Here is an 11,334-nt window from a genome sequence, read left to right on the forward strand (position 1 = left end):
TGTTCAAATCAAGAGAAGAGAGTGGGAATGGCTAGGTCCCACTCTCAGAAAACTATCATCCAGCACAGCCTGTCAAGCTCTCATGTGGAAACTGCAAGGAAAACTCAAAAGAGGAAGATCTTGGACAACGTGGAGAAGATCTACTGAGACTGAAGGACAACAACGGGGGTACTCCTGGGATCAGCTAAAAGTTTTGTCCCAAGACAGAGTGGAGGAGGGTTTAAGTAAGTCAAGTGGCAAAGTAGTAGTATGATTTCTGTCAAGAATTCGGACTAAAGCCTGAGTATTTGGGTCTAACTCTGAGCAGCAGGAAGAATGCAACTATCCAACAAAGAGCAGGAAGACCCCAGCCAACAGTCCAGGTTCATAAAGTAGTGGTGGCGCAGCCAATCTTATTGCCAACAACTGGAATTTAAAGACAAAAGTTCCTAGCTGATTCAGAGGTAGATTTCCCACATCTGGCCCAGGGTTTGCTGATGACAGGCATGTTCAAAACATAACTGAGAAGCCTCTGCCAGGACACCACTTTCCAATGTGGTTGTTGCTAGTCTGCTTGTGACATGGGCTCCAATTCTGCTGTGACCTTCACAGGCGCAGAGCCCCAGGCTCAGAGCTGCAGCCTAAAGAGTGATCATCTGTGTAGGTTAATTGCAGGAGCTGGGCCATGGAGTGGAATGGGTTAGTGAATGGAAATCACATTAAGCTCTAAGCAGAGTTAAACAGTGGCAAACACAGTTGCAAATTGTTGTGCTGTTAGGCTTTACAAGGTGCCTCAACCTGCCTTTTGTTTTCCTAGATGCAGTTAGTGGGCAGGAGCAGGGTTTAGACAACCAGTTGCCTGGCAGGCAGGATTCATTAGCTGCCTAAAGGCTGCATCAGTATCTGCAAGAATGGACGCTGGATCTATCACTGGAAGGGGAACAAAGAATCCACTGGCAAAAGACAAAATCTTTCCAAACCAAGCTGAGATCGTAAGGGAATTGACTATGTAGTCAGATCGTGTGCACTCTTCTCAGCTAAACTAGTGTGAGATGGGAATGACACAGCCTGATTTCTGCACCCACTGGATGGAAACTGGACGTCTGAATTACAATGTAACTGAAAGAAAAACTATCACATAAATAACGCCCCAAGCTATTGAATTGGACCCGGCTTCTCAGACTCTATGACATAGCAGCACGGCTCAGGCTGCAGGAGCTGACTTACCTCTGAGGTACCACAACATTTTTTCCTTGAACTCCCATGCTGCATCTTTGGGAATACAACAGGTGTGGAGACAGAGGACTGATGCTAAGGCTGTTTATTTCTATGGTCTCTCCTTTGGTCTTTCAGTGTTTCCCAGCCCCCCTGCAGCAATCAGTGGCCATTCTGCAGGAGAAAATGAAAGCGATCCCAATTATTCTGCATGTTATTCTCAAAGGTTTATTTACCCAGAGAGCTCTTGCAGATGAAGCATTTAGCGTTCATACAGGGCCTGCTTTTCTACTGCTTCAAGCAATATAGGACCTGATCCCCTGGGATCTAGAAGGGCTCCTGTTGTCCCCAGTGGTCTTTGGCTGATCCCCACACCAAGCAGAGCAGGAATTCGTGGAGCAATTTGCAAAGCCCCTTTAATTTAAGGTGTGCAGTGTGCACATGCAGTAAAGGTGTGCGAGAGAGCCACACCTAAGATTCTGCTCTTGAAAAATGACCCATGTGGTGCGGACCTGCTGCTCCAAGGTAAGCAACATTAGGAAGGAAAGAGAAAGGCCAACCTGCTGATTTGACACAATCGTCTCAGCAGCTCTCTGCTCTGCAGACATCGCTGCGCCGCGGGGATGTGCCTGTCCACAAGCGACAGCTGCCAAAAATGGTGTGTGATGTGGAGGCTCTTTTGCAAACCCCCAAGAGGCAAAATAAAACTGCTTGGGAATCGCTCGCTCAGCTCTGTAATGGGATGAACTAGTTTGAAAACCAACAAAAGGGCGTATTTCTTCACACAACACACAGCCAACCTGTGAAGCTCCTGGCCAGAGGCTGTTGTGAAGACCAGGACTTTGGGTTCCAAAAAGAACTAGATAAAATGTATGGCAGGTAGATCCATCAATGGCTATTAGCCAGGGATGGCACCCTCAGCTCTGTTTGTCAGAAGCTGGGAATGGGCAGCGGGGGATGATTACTGATTCTGTTCAGTCCCTCTGGGGTGCCTGGCATTGGCCTCTGTCAGAAGACAGGATGCTGGGCTAGGTGGACCTTTGGTCTGACCTGGTCTGGGTGTTCTTTTGTTCTCTGTGGTCAATCCACAGTATAGGCCAGGGGTGGACAAACGTTTTACGGCAGTCTCTACTTTTCATCCTTGCAAATAGCAGCTCACACCCCCCCCAACAACCTGTCTAATGTCATCCAAACCACCCAAAATTTCAGTTATGTTCATATGACACCAAAAAAAAAAAAACCCTTATGTAAGAAAATAAGTCTGTAGAATGTAAAAGCTTTATGAGTCAGTGTATCAATGTGAATACACAGCTATAAAACCAGTAACATAATTCAGTATTTTTAATTAGCTGGATGAGCCTGAGACTCAGCAGCTGATCATGCTTATGAAATTTCATGCCCACCCCCAAGGGGCCTACCCCCCACTTTTGTCACCCCCAGTACAGGCAATGGTGTCAGGTACAAGTCACTGAGCACTGAAAGTACCTGCTGCTCGGGTCCGTGTTATGGTGTAAATGTTGCCATTTGTACATGGTTTCCCATGGAAAGAATCAGGTCTGGATTTCTGGCAGTGCCTTATGTGAGCACATCCTCATTCCTAAAACAGCTTCCAGTAGCCAGTGTCACCTCTCCCTTGGTACAGTCAGTCCCCAGGAAATATCCCCGGTTGATCTCTTAGGCTTTACAAGGTGCTTTTGGGGAGACTTGCTCAAATCTTGCATCCGCTCGATGGTTTTATACCATGTCCTGGGAGTTACAATGCCTTACCAAGGATTCTGGAGCAGGGACGGTCCTGCTCCTGTAATACACCAAAACTCAAGGCCCGATCCAAGTCTATGGAAGTCTGCTGGGGTCTTTCACATTGCCTTTGGCTCAGCCCCTGAGTGAACAGGAAGAAATGGAGGACTGATGGCCCTGGAAGGTGAGTTTCTCCATCAACACAGAACAGGTGCAGACAAGCATGGGCAGCAATACCAGCTTCCCCCATTGCTCTGAAAATGCTTCAACCTCACCCTTAATTACAGGGCTCAAACTCTAGAGGGGAGAAAGTTCAGTCTCCTTGGTTTCCCTATTCTGGTGCCAAGGAGGGACCATCCAGTAACAAGGAGACTGGTACCAGCAGCCTACCTGGCATTGGCCACCAAGCAACCTGCTGATTGGCTCTGCTCAGCCAAGCTAGACTGAACCAGGAAGCTAGGCATGAAGAGCTCCATTGCTCATTAATGAGATTTTTGTGCCCTTGGAGTGTCCCTGGGGATCCTCTTCTATAGCTTCCTGCTTATCTTTGCCACCCTGTTTGTGTTGCTTTAGTTATCATGTCCAGGGAATGCAACAGAGGCAGCGGAGATAGTGCAACAGTCCAACAGTGAGGCAATTTGCAAGGTACAAGCAAAACAAAGTAGAGATAAAACCATGGCACAAATAGGCATTTGAGACGTGCAAATACACACAGTGCATCCAATAGCTGTGCTGGCTTTCAGAGCCAGGGGAGCATTAAGACAATTCTGAGTCCTTTGAGTCATTGGCACGCAATCCCACAATGATAACTAGGGATGAATTAACTGGAGAACAAAAGAGATGGAAAATGTGTCACTACAAGAAGAAACGAATGTCAGGCACTAAATGACAGTCACATCAAGCCACGTTATGGCACTCGCTGTACAGGGCATCATCATACATGACATCTTGCTCTGTACTAAGAGAAAGTGTCAAAGGGTATCAAGAGATCTGCCTGTGTCTGCATCTAAATAGAACTTTTGCGTACACTCAGCCTGGAGAATAGATTGTGACATGAGCATGACATTGTCTTTGATGGTGTCCTTTGGTTGGCCACTTAACTATACAGGGTGAGGAGCGCCCCCAAAGTAGGGAGCCAGCCCCAAAACCCAGTAAGTTATTTTCTTCTCTGGCCTTTCCCATTTGTCCCATCTTCTCCCATTCCATCTCTACGCTGAGGATGAATCATAGACTCATAGAATGATAGGTCTGGAAGGGCACTCACAGGTCATCAAGTCCAGCCCCCTGCCCAAACTAGGATCAACCCCAACTAAGTCATCCCAGCTAGGACACTGTTGAGTTGGGACTTAAAAACCGCTAGGGATGGAGATTCCAGGACCTCTCTAGGCAACGTATTCCAGTGCTACACCACCTTTATGGTGAAGTATTTTTTCCTAATAGCCAACCTACTCCTCTCCTGTAACTTCAGACCATTGCTCCTTGTTCTGCCATCTGTCACCATTGAGAACAGTTTCTCTCCAACCTCTTTAGAGCCCCCTGCTAAGGAATTTGAAGGCTGCTATTAAATCACCCCTCAGTCTTCTCTTCTGCAAACTAAATAAACCCAAATCCCTCAGCTACTCCTCATAGGTCATGTGCTCCAGCTCCTTAATCATTTCCTTGCCCTCTGCTGAGCCTGCTCCAGCACATTTGCATCCTTTCTATAATGGGGGGGCCCAAAACTGGACACACTACTCCAGGTGTGGCCTCACCAGTGCTGAATAGAGGGGAACAACAACTTCTCTAGATATGCTCAAAATGCTCCTAGTAATGCACCCCCCATATGCCGTTAGCCTTCTTGGCTACAAGGGCACATTGTTTACCCGTATCCAGCCTTTCATCCATCATAACCCCTAGGTCCCTTTCCACTGCACTGCTACTTAGCCAGTCAGGCTCCAGCCTATAACTATGCTTGGCATTCTTCCATCCCAAATGCAGAAGTCTACACTTGTCCTTGTTGAACTGCATTATATTTCTTTTGGTCCAATCCTCCAATTTATCCAGGTCACTCTGGATCCTATCACTATCCTCCAAAGGGCGCAATCCAATCCCTCATCCCGGTCATTAATAAAGATGTTGAACAACACCGGCCCCGAACGGAGCCTTGGGCCACTCCACTTGAAACTGACCGCCATCCAAATATTGAGCCACTGACCAGGTGTGCCTGATCATCAACCCAGCTTTCTATCCATCTTGTAGTCCATGTATCCAATCCATACTGCCTTAACTTATGGACAAGAATGTTGTGGGAGATGTATCAAAAGCTTTGCTGAAGTCAAGGCATATCACATTGGGCTTGTCTACACTAGCCCCTTCTTTGAAGAGGGCATGGTAATCAGCCCAAGCGGGGAATAGCAATGAGGTGCTGTGATGGATATGCAGCACCTTCTTAGACACATTGTCACCATGGGAACTTCGAAGTTGGCAACTTGGAAGCACCAGCAAGCTGTGGAGCCACGGGCGCTTCGACGTACCCACGCAACTTCGCATGCTCCCAAGGGCACTTTGAAGTTGCACAAGAATTTTGAAGTGCCCATGACTGCACGGCTTGCCAGCGCTTCCAAGTTGCTAACTTTGAAGTTCCCATGGTAAGAATTAGCCTAATGAGGTGCTGCTAGTGTAGACAAGCCCATCCACTGACTTCCCCATGTCCACAAAGCCTGTTACCTCATCATAGAAGCTAATCAGATTGCTCAGGCACAACTTGCCCTTGGTGAATCTATGTTGACTTCTTTTGATCACTTTTCCCTCTTCCAAGTGCTCCAGAATGGATTCCTTGAGGATCCCCTCCATGATTTTTCCAGGGACTGAGGTATGGCTGACAAGTCTAGAGTTTTCTGGATTATCCTTCTTTCTTTTTTTTTTTTTTTAAGATGCGCACTACATTTGCCTTTTTCTAGTCATCTGCAATCTCTCCCAATCTCCAAGAGTCTTCAAAGATAATGGCCGAAGGCTCAGCAATGTCGTCTGCCAGTTCCCTCAGTACCCTTGGGTGTATTAAATTCAGACACAAGGATTTGTGTACATCTAGTTTTTCTAGGTGGCTTCTTAACTTGTTCCTTCCCCACCAAGGGCTGCCCTCCACCTTCCCATACTGCATTGTCTAGCGCTGTAGTGTGCGAGCTGTCCTTGTCCGTGAAGACTGAGGGAAAAAAAACGCATTGAGGACTTCAGCTGTTCATACATCACCTGTCAATCAGTTACTACTCTCATCCAGTAAAAGCCCCTCACCTTCCCTGATCACCCTCTTATTGTTACCATGCCTGTAGAAACCCTTCTTGCTACTTTCACATCCCTTGCCAGCTGCAGTTCCAGTTGTGCTTTCGCTTTCCTGATTACTGCCCAGCATTCTCCAGCCATATATTTATACTCCTCCTTGGTCCACTGTCCATGTTTCCACTTCTGATATACATCCTTTTTGAGTTTAAGCTGATCAAGGATTTCCCTGTTCAGCCAAGCTGGTTGCCTACCATATTTGCTTTTCTTACTGTACAGCGGGATCATTTGTTCCTGCACCTTCAGTAAGACTTCTTGAAAACACTGTCAGTTCTCCTGAATGCTTTTCCCCTTCATCTTCATATTCCAGGGGATCCTGGCCATCAGTTCTGTCAGGGAGTGGAAGTCTGCTCTTTTGAAATCAAAGGGTCTGTATATTTCTGCTCACCTTTCTTTCTTTTGTCAGGATCCTGAACTCTACCATCTCATAATTACTGCAGCCCAGGTTGCCACCCACTTCTACCTCTGCTAGTTCTTCCCATTTTGTGAGCAGCCGGTCAAGTTGTGCTCAGCCCCTGGTCAGTTCTTTCAGAATTTGTACCAGGAAGTTATCCCCAACATTCTCCAAAAACTTCCTTGATTGTCTGGGTGAAGTTCCAAATCCTTAAAGGTGCCTCACAGAGTTCCTGCTAATTTTTTCCATCCAGGTGTGGAATAAATTTTGTTATATGCACCGAGGCATGTGCAGGTATGCACCACAAATAGAAACACATGGTGCCTGCTGTGGGGGCTCTGCTAATCAGCTGGGTAGCACCTGCATCTCTCCTGGGTGGCCGCCTAAATGCTCAGCTTACAGGGAACACTGGTGCCTAACTCCCATTGGAATCAATGGGAAGAAGGCAGATAAATACCTTTTGGGAATTTGTGCCAAAGTCCTGTTCCTCCTGAAGTCAATGCAGGTTTTGACCTTGACTTCAGCAGAAACTGTATTTTCCCTCCAGGAGTTCTGTATGGACATTTTTCATGGTGGCTGCCACCAATTCAGCTTCAGGGGTGGCTGTGAAGGTCTGAGGGCTGGGGTCAGTATTATCAACACATATTGCAGTAGCACCTTGAGGCCGACCAGGCTGAGGTCTGAGGCTCTGTATACTCCCAGGATAATGACAGATTCTTGGCAAACAAGTCACTTCCTGACATCTGTCTTAGCCACTGTGTTGCATAGACCTGAACAGGGTTTAGATACCACAGGGTTATTGCTTACAAAGCCATCAGTACCCTGTATCAGAGGGGTAGCCGTGTTAGTCTGGATCTGTAGAGCAACGAAGGGTCCTGTGGCACCTTATAGACTAACAGAAAAGTTTAGAGCATGAGCTTTCGTGAGTTAACTCACTTCTTCAGCATCTGAAGAAGTGAGTTAACTCACGAAAGCTCATGCTCTAAACTTTTCTATCAGTACCCTGGTTTCCTGTCTCCATTAGCATCCCTACCTTTGCTGCTTCTGGTGGAGGTGCCCCAGGGAGAGACTGTACGGAAATCATCCCAGTACTGGTGCAGCCCTGGCTTACAAACTCTGCAGAGCAGAGCCAATTTGTGCTTTATTCAGCGTTGAGCACAAACTCTTTGGGGGTAGACAATGACTTTTAATTAGATGTTTGTTCAGCTCCAAAACCAACAGGAACCTGAGACCTCATTTGGGTCTCCAAGTGCTATGGCAAGACTGAGAATAATTGCAGCTCCTTAAGAAATAATCAATAAAGTACTGGTAATAAATTTGCTATGATGACTGTCAAAATTAAGCTATCAGTTACACCCTTGTAAGAGCCAGTGTTTGGTATAAGGGACAAACCTGGGGATGGTGGGGCAGTCTTTTGGGATGGGGGGGAAGCTTGGGGATAGGGGATAGATTTGGGGGCTGAGAGGGGTAAAGCCCGGGGGGGGCAGTTTTGGGAACCAAGGGGATAGAGCCTGGGAATGGGGCTTTGCAAAAATCTTTCAAGTTCAAAAAGGTTTCCATGACCAAATAAAAGTGGAAAACACTGATCTAAAGCAAAAAGAAGTCCTGTGGCACCTTATAGACTAACAGATATTTTGGAGCATAAGCTTTTGTGGGCAAAGACCCGCTTCATCAGATGCATGACAAAGTGGGTCTTTGCCCACAAAAGCTTATGCTCCAAAATATGTTAGTCTAAAAGGTGCCACAGGACTTCTTGCTGTTCTCGAAGAAACAGACTAACATGGCTACCTCTCTGATACTTGTTCTAGAGCAGTGTTTCCTTAAACTGTCTTCTACAGAACACTGGTGTTCCATGAACAGCTCACAGGTCTGCTGCAAGCATCTGGAAAAATACACTGTTGGGATATGTTGTCTGTTGTTAAAACCACATACATTACTTTTTCCTTGCTATGATATCTGATTAAATTACTTGGTTTTGTTTTTGCTGTATATGTTGCTGTTTGGGGTTGTTGTTTTTTTTTTGGTTTTTTTTTTTAAAGAAAATTTTCGTAGGTGTTCCACATAAAAATATCATTTGGTGTTCTGGGGGCTCAGAAGGTTTAAGAAACATTGATCTAGATCATCCCTGACAGGTGTTTGTCAAACCTGCTCTGAAAAAATTGCCAATAATGGCAATTGCACAACTACCCTAAACCATTTATTCCAGTGCTTAACCACTTTGACAGTTAGAAAGTTTTTCCTAAGGTCCAGCCTAAACTTCCCTTGCTGCAATTTAAGCCTATTGGTTCTTGTCCTATCATCAGAGATTAATGAAAATAATTTCTTCCCTTCCTCCTTGTAACACTCTTTCAGGTACCTGGTAAGTATCATGCACTGCCTTGTATTACACCACCTTAATGGTACAAGAGCTTAGGGTACTTCCACATTCTGCTTGAGCTGTGAATTTCTGATTTCTCACTGGTTTCTCAGGGTCCCTGTCCATGCCTTGGCTGTATCCCATGTCGTCAGACTCGCTTACAAAACAGCATCTGATTGACTCCAATATGTAAGTCTTTTGGTGCAGACTAGTAATGAATCTGCTGGGATTCAAAAAGGGGTCACCCTAACTTTTTATTTTATAACTTGAGGCGAAGTTCAGTTTAAGCACAGCCTTCGGAGGGAGATTACTGTGAATTCCAGTCTCTGCTCTGATGCTGACGTAGCATATCGCCTTGGGCAAGTCACTTGAATCCAAACCAGAGAGTAAACAGAGCTATTTTATATCCTCTGCAAAAGCGAAACAGCCCACAGGCACCAAACAATCTGGCCAGTCCTGGAGTGTCTGCAGTTGCAGGGAGGAAGGGACGATCTATGGTAGGAGAGTGACTAAGTGAGACGGATGTATTTTCTGTTCAGTCATCTCATTTCTCCACCATAAGCTAGTACCCCTACAAGCTCTGGGCTAGGCCTGTGACCACAGTTTCCTTCTCTGGATGCTGATAAGAAAGAAAAAAACAACCAAGAGACTGTTAAAGGGGGAAACAAAATATCCTGGCCTCTTTCTCTAGGCTCTCTTGAAGCAATGGTGATTGTGAGCCTGCATATTTTTACATGCCCTGAACGGCTGTAGCTCCCTCGATTTTCCCATCTATCTCCTGCTGTCTGGGATTCCCTCTTTCCACCTAACAGTGGCTCTCTGTCCCTTTGCTTAGCTCTGACCTTGCCCAGGGACCTGCTGAGTGACTCAGCATGATAAGGAGACAAAGGAAAAGGACTAGAGAAGATACATTTTCCAGACTGCTCAGTCTGGTCAGTCAGACTCAGGGACGCCAGGAATGTGTAGAGCTCAGGGAGAGACAGAAAGACCAGCAGGCTCAAGAATTGCGCCACCTCGCTCTGAAGAACTTCAAACAACACACCCAGACGCTATTATTGAGTCTGTTCTGGTCTGGATATGGTCTGAAGAAGTGGGTCTGTCCCACGAAAGCTCACCTAATAAACTATTTTGCTAGTCTTTAAAGTGCTACTTCACTGCTTTTTGTTTTGATAGTGTATAGACTAGCACAGCTTACTCTCTGTTACCAGATGCTACAGTGTGTTGAAGAGCAAACGCCCAGGCCTGGCACTCCAGCAGCCATTAGGCAATGTGGAGAACAGTTCCTTCTGGCCAGGGCTACATGCTTCCTCCTTGAGGATTCAACAGTCCCAGCAGCAGCAGCCCCGGCCTTCCATCTGAGCAGCCAATGACAGTCGCTCTGAATGCAGCTCCCGTATGCTGTGGTGCACTGGGGTGTGGCCAATGTGCACATTAGTTCTTTGCTAATGAAGTTTAATAAAAGCCCTTGATTGCAAAAACCCAGCTTTACTTCCCCTGTCTTAGAGGGGAAAAGCCCCGCTCCCGAAAAAGCCATTGATACTCGTCTATGCTAGCAAAGTGACACCCTCTGGGAAATGCACACTGGCAAAGGGTGCTTTGGAGCAGGAATATTTCCCTCCCTATGATGTAGCCTTGACCCGAAACATCTGCCCTTGAAAGACAATGAGAAGTCCTGTGGCACCTTATAGACTAACAGATTTGTTGGATAGTAACAGAGGTTGCAGTGTTCGCCTGTACTCCAACAAAACAAAGCAGCAGAAATGCAGCACTTTAAAGACTAACAATGGTTTATTGGCGCATAAGCTTTTATGGGCAAAGACCCACATTGTCAGATGCCTTTTGCCCATGAAAGCTGATGCTACAATAAATCTGTTCGCCTTTAAGGTGCAAAGGGCTGCTCATTGTTTTTATGGATACAGACTAATACAGCTACTGCTGTGATAATTGCCCTTGACAGGACACTTCACAGCCATCCTGCACTGGCTCAGGTGCTTGTTAAATCTCTCCTGGCTTCTGTCCAGGTGTCCAATACTTGGGGTCATAAGCCACAAAAGCAAAGGGTAGGTTGGATCACCCAGAATCACAGCTGGCATTGCAACACCATTCATGTCACTTGGACAGCCATGGAAAAGCACCCCTGCATTCCTAAACATGGGAGCCTCATGGACATTCCCTGAGAGGCCAACATTAAATGTCAGTAAATCACCCACTGCAGCCTACCGATGCTTGCATGAGCAAGGAAATGCACCCTTTTCTGTTTATGCATTCAGGGGAAATGCAAGGGGATGGGGGGAATGGGAATATGCATCCCACCTATCACCCCACCACAGTTAGGGAA

Source organism: Carettochelys insculpta, chromosome 23, assembly GCF_033958435.1.
Source record: "Carettochelys insculpta isolate YL-2023 chromosome 23, ASM3395843v1, whole genome shotgun sequence".
Lineage (NCBI taxonomy): Eukaryota > Metazoa > Chordata > Testudines > Carettochelyidae > Carettochelys > Carettochelys insculpta.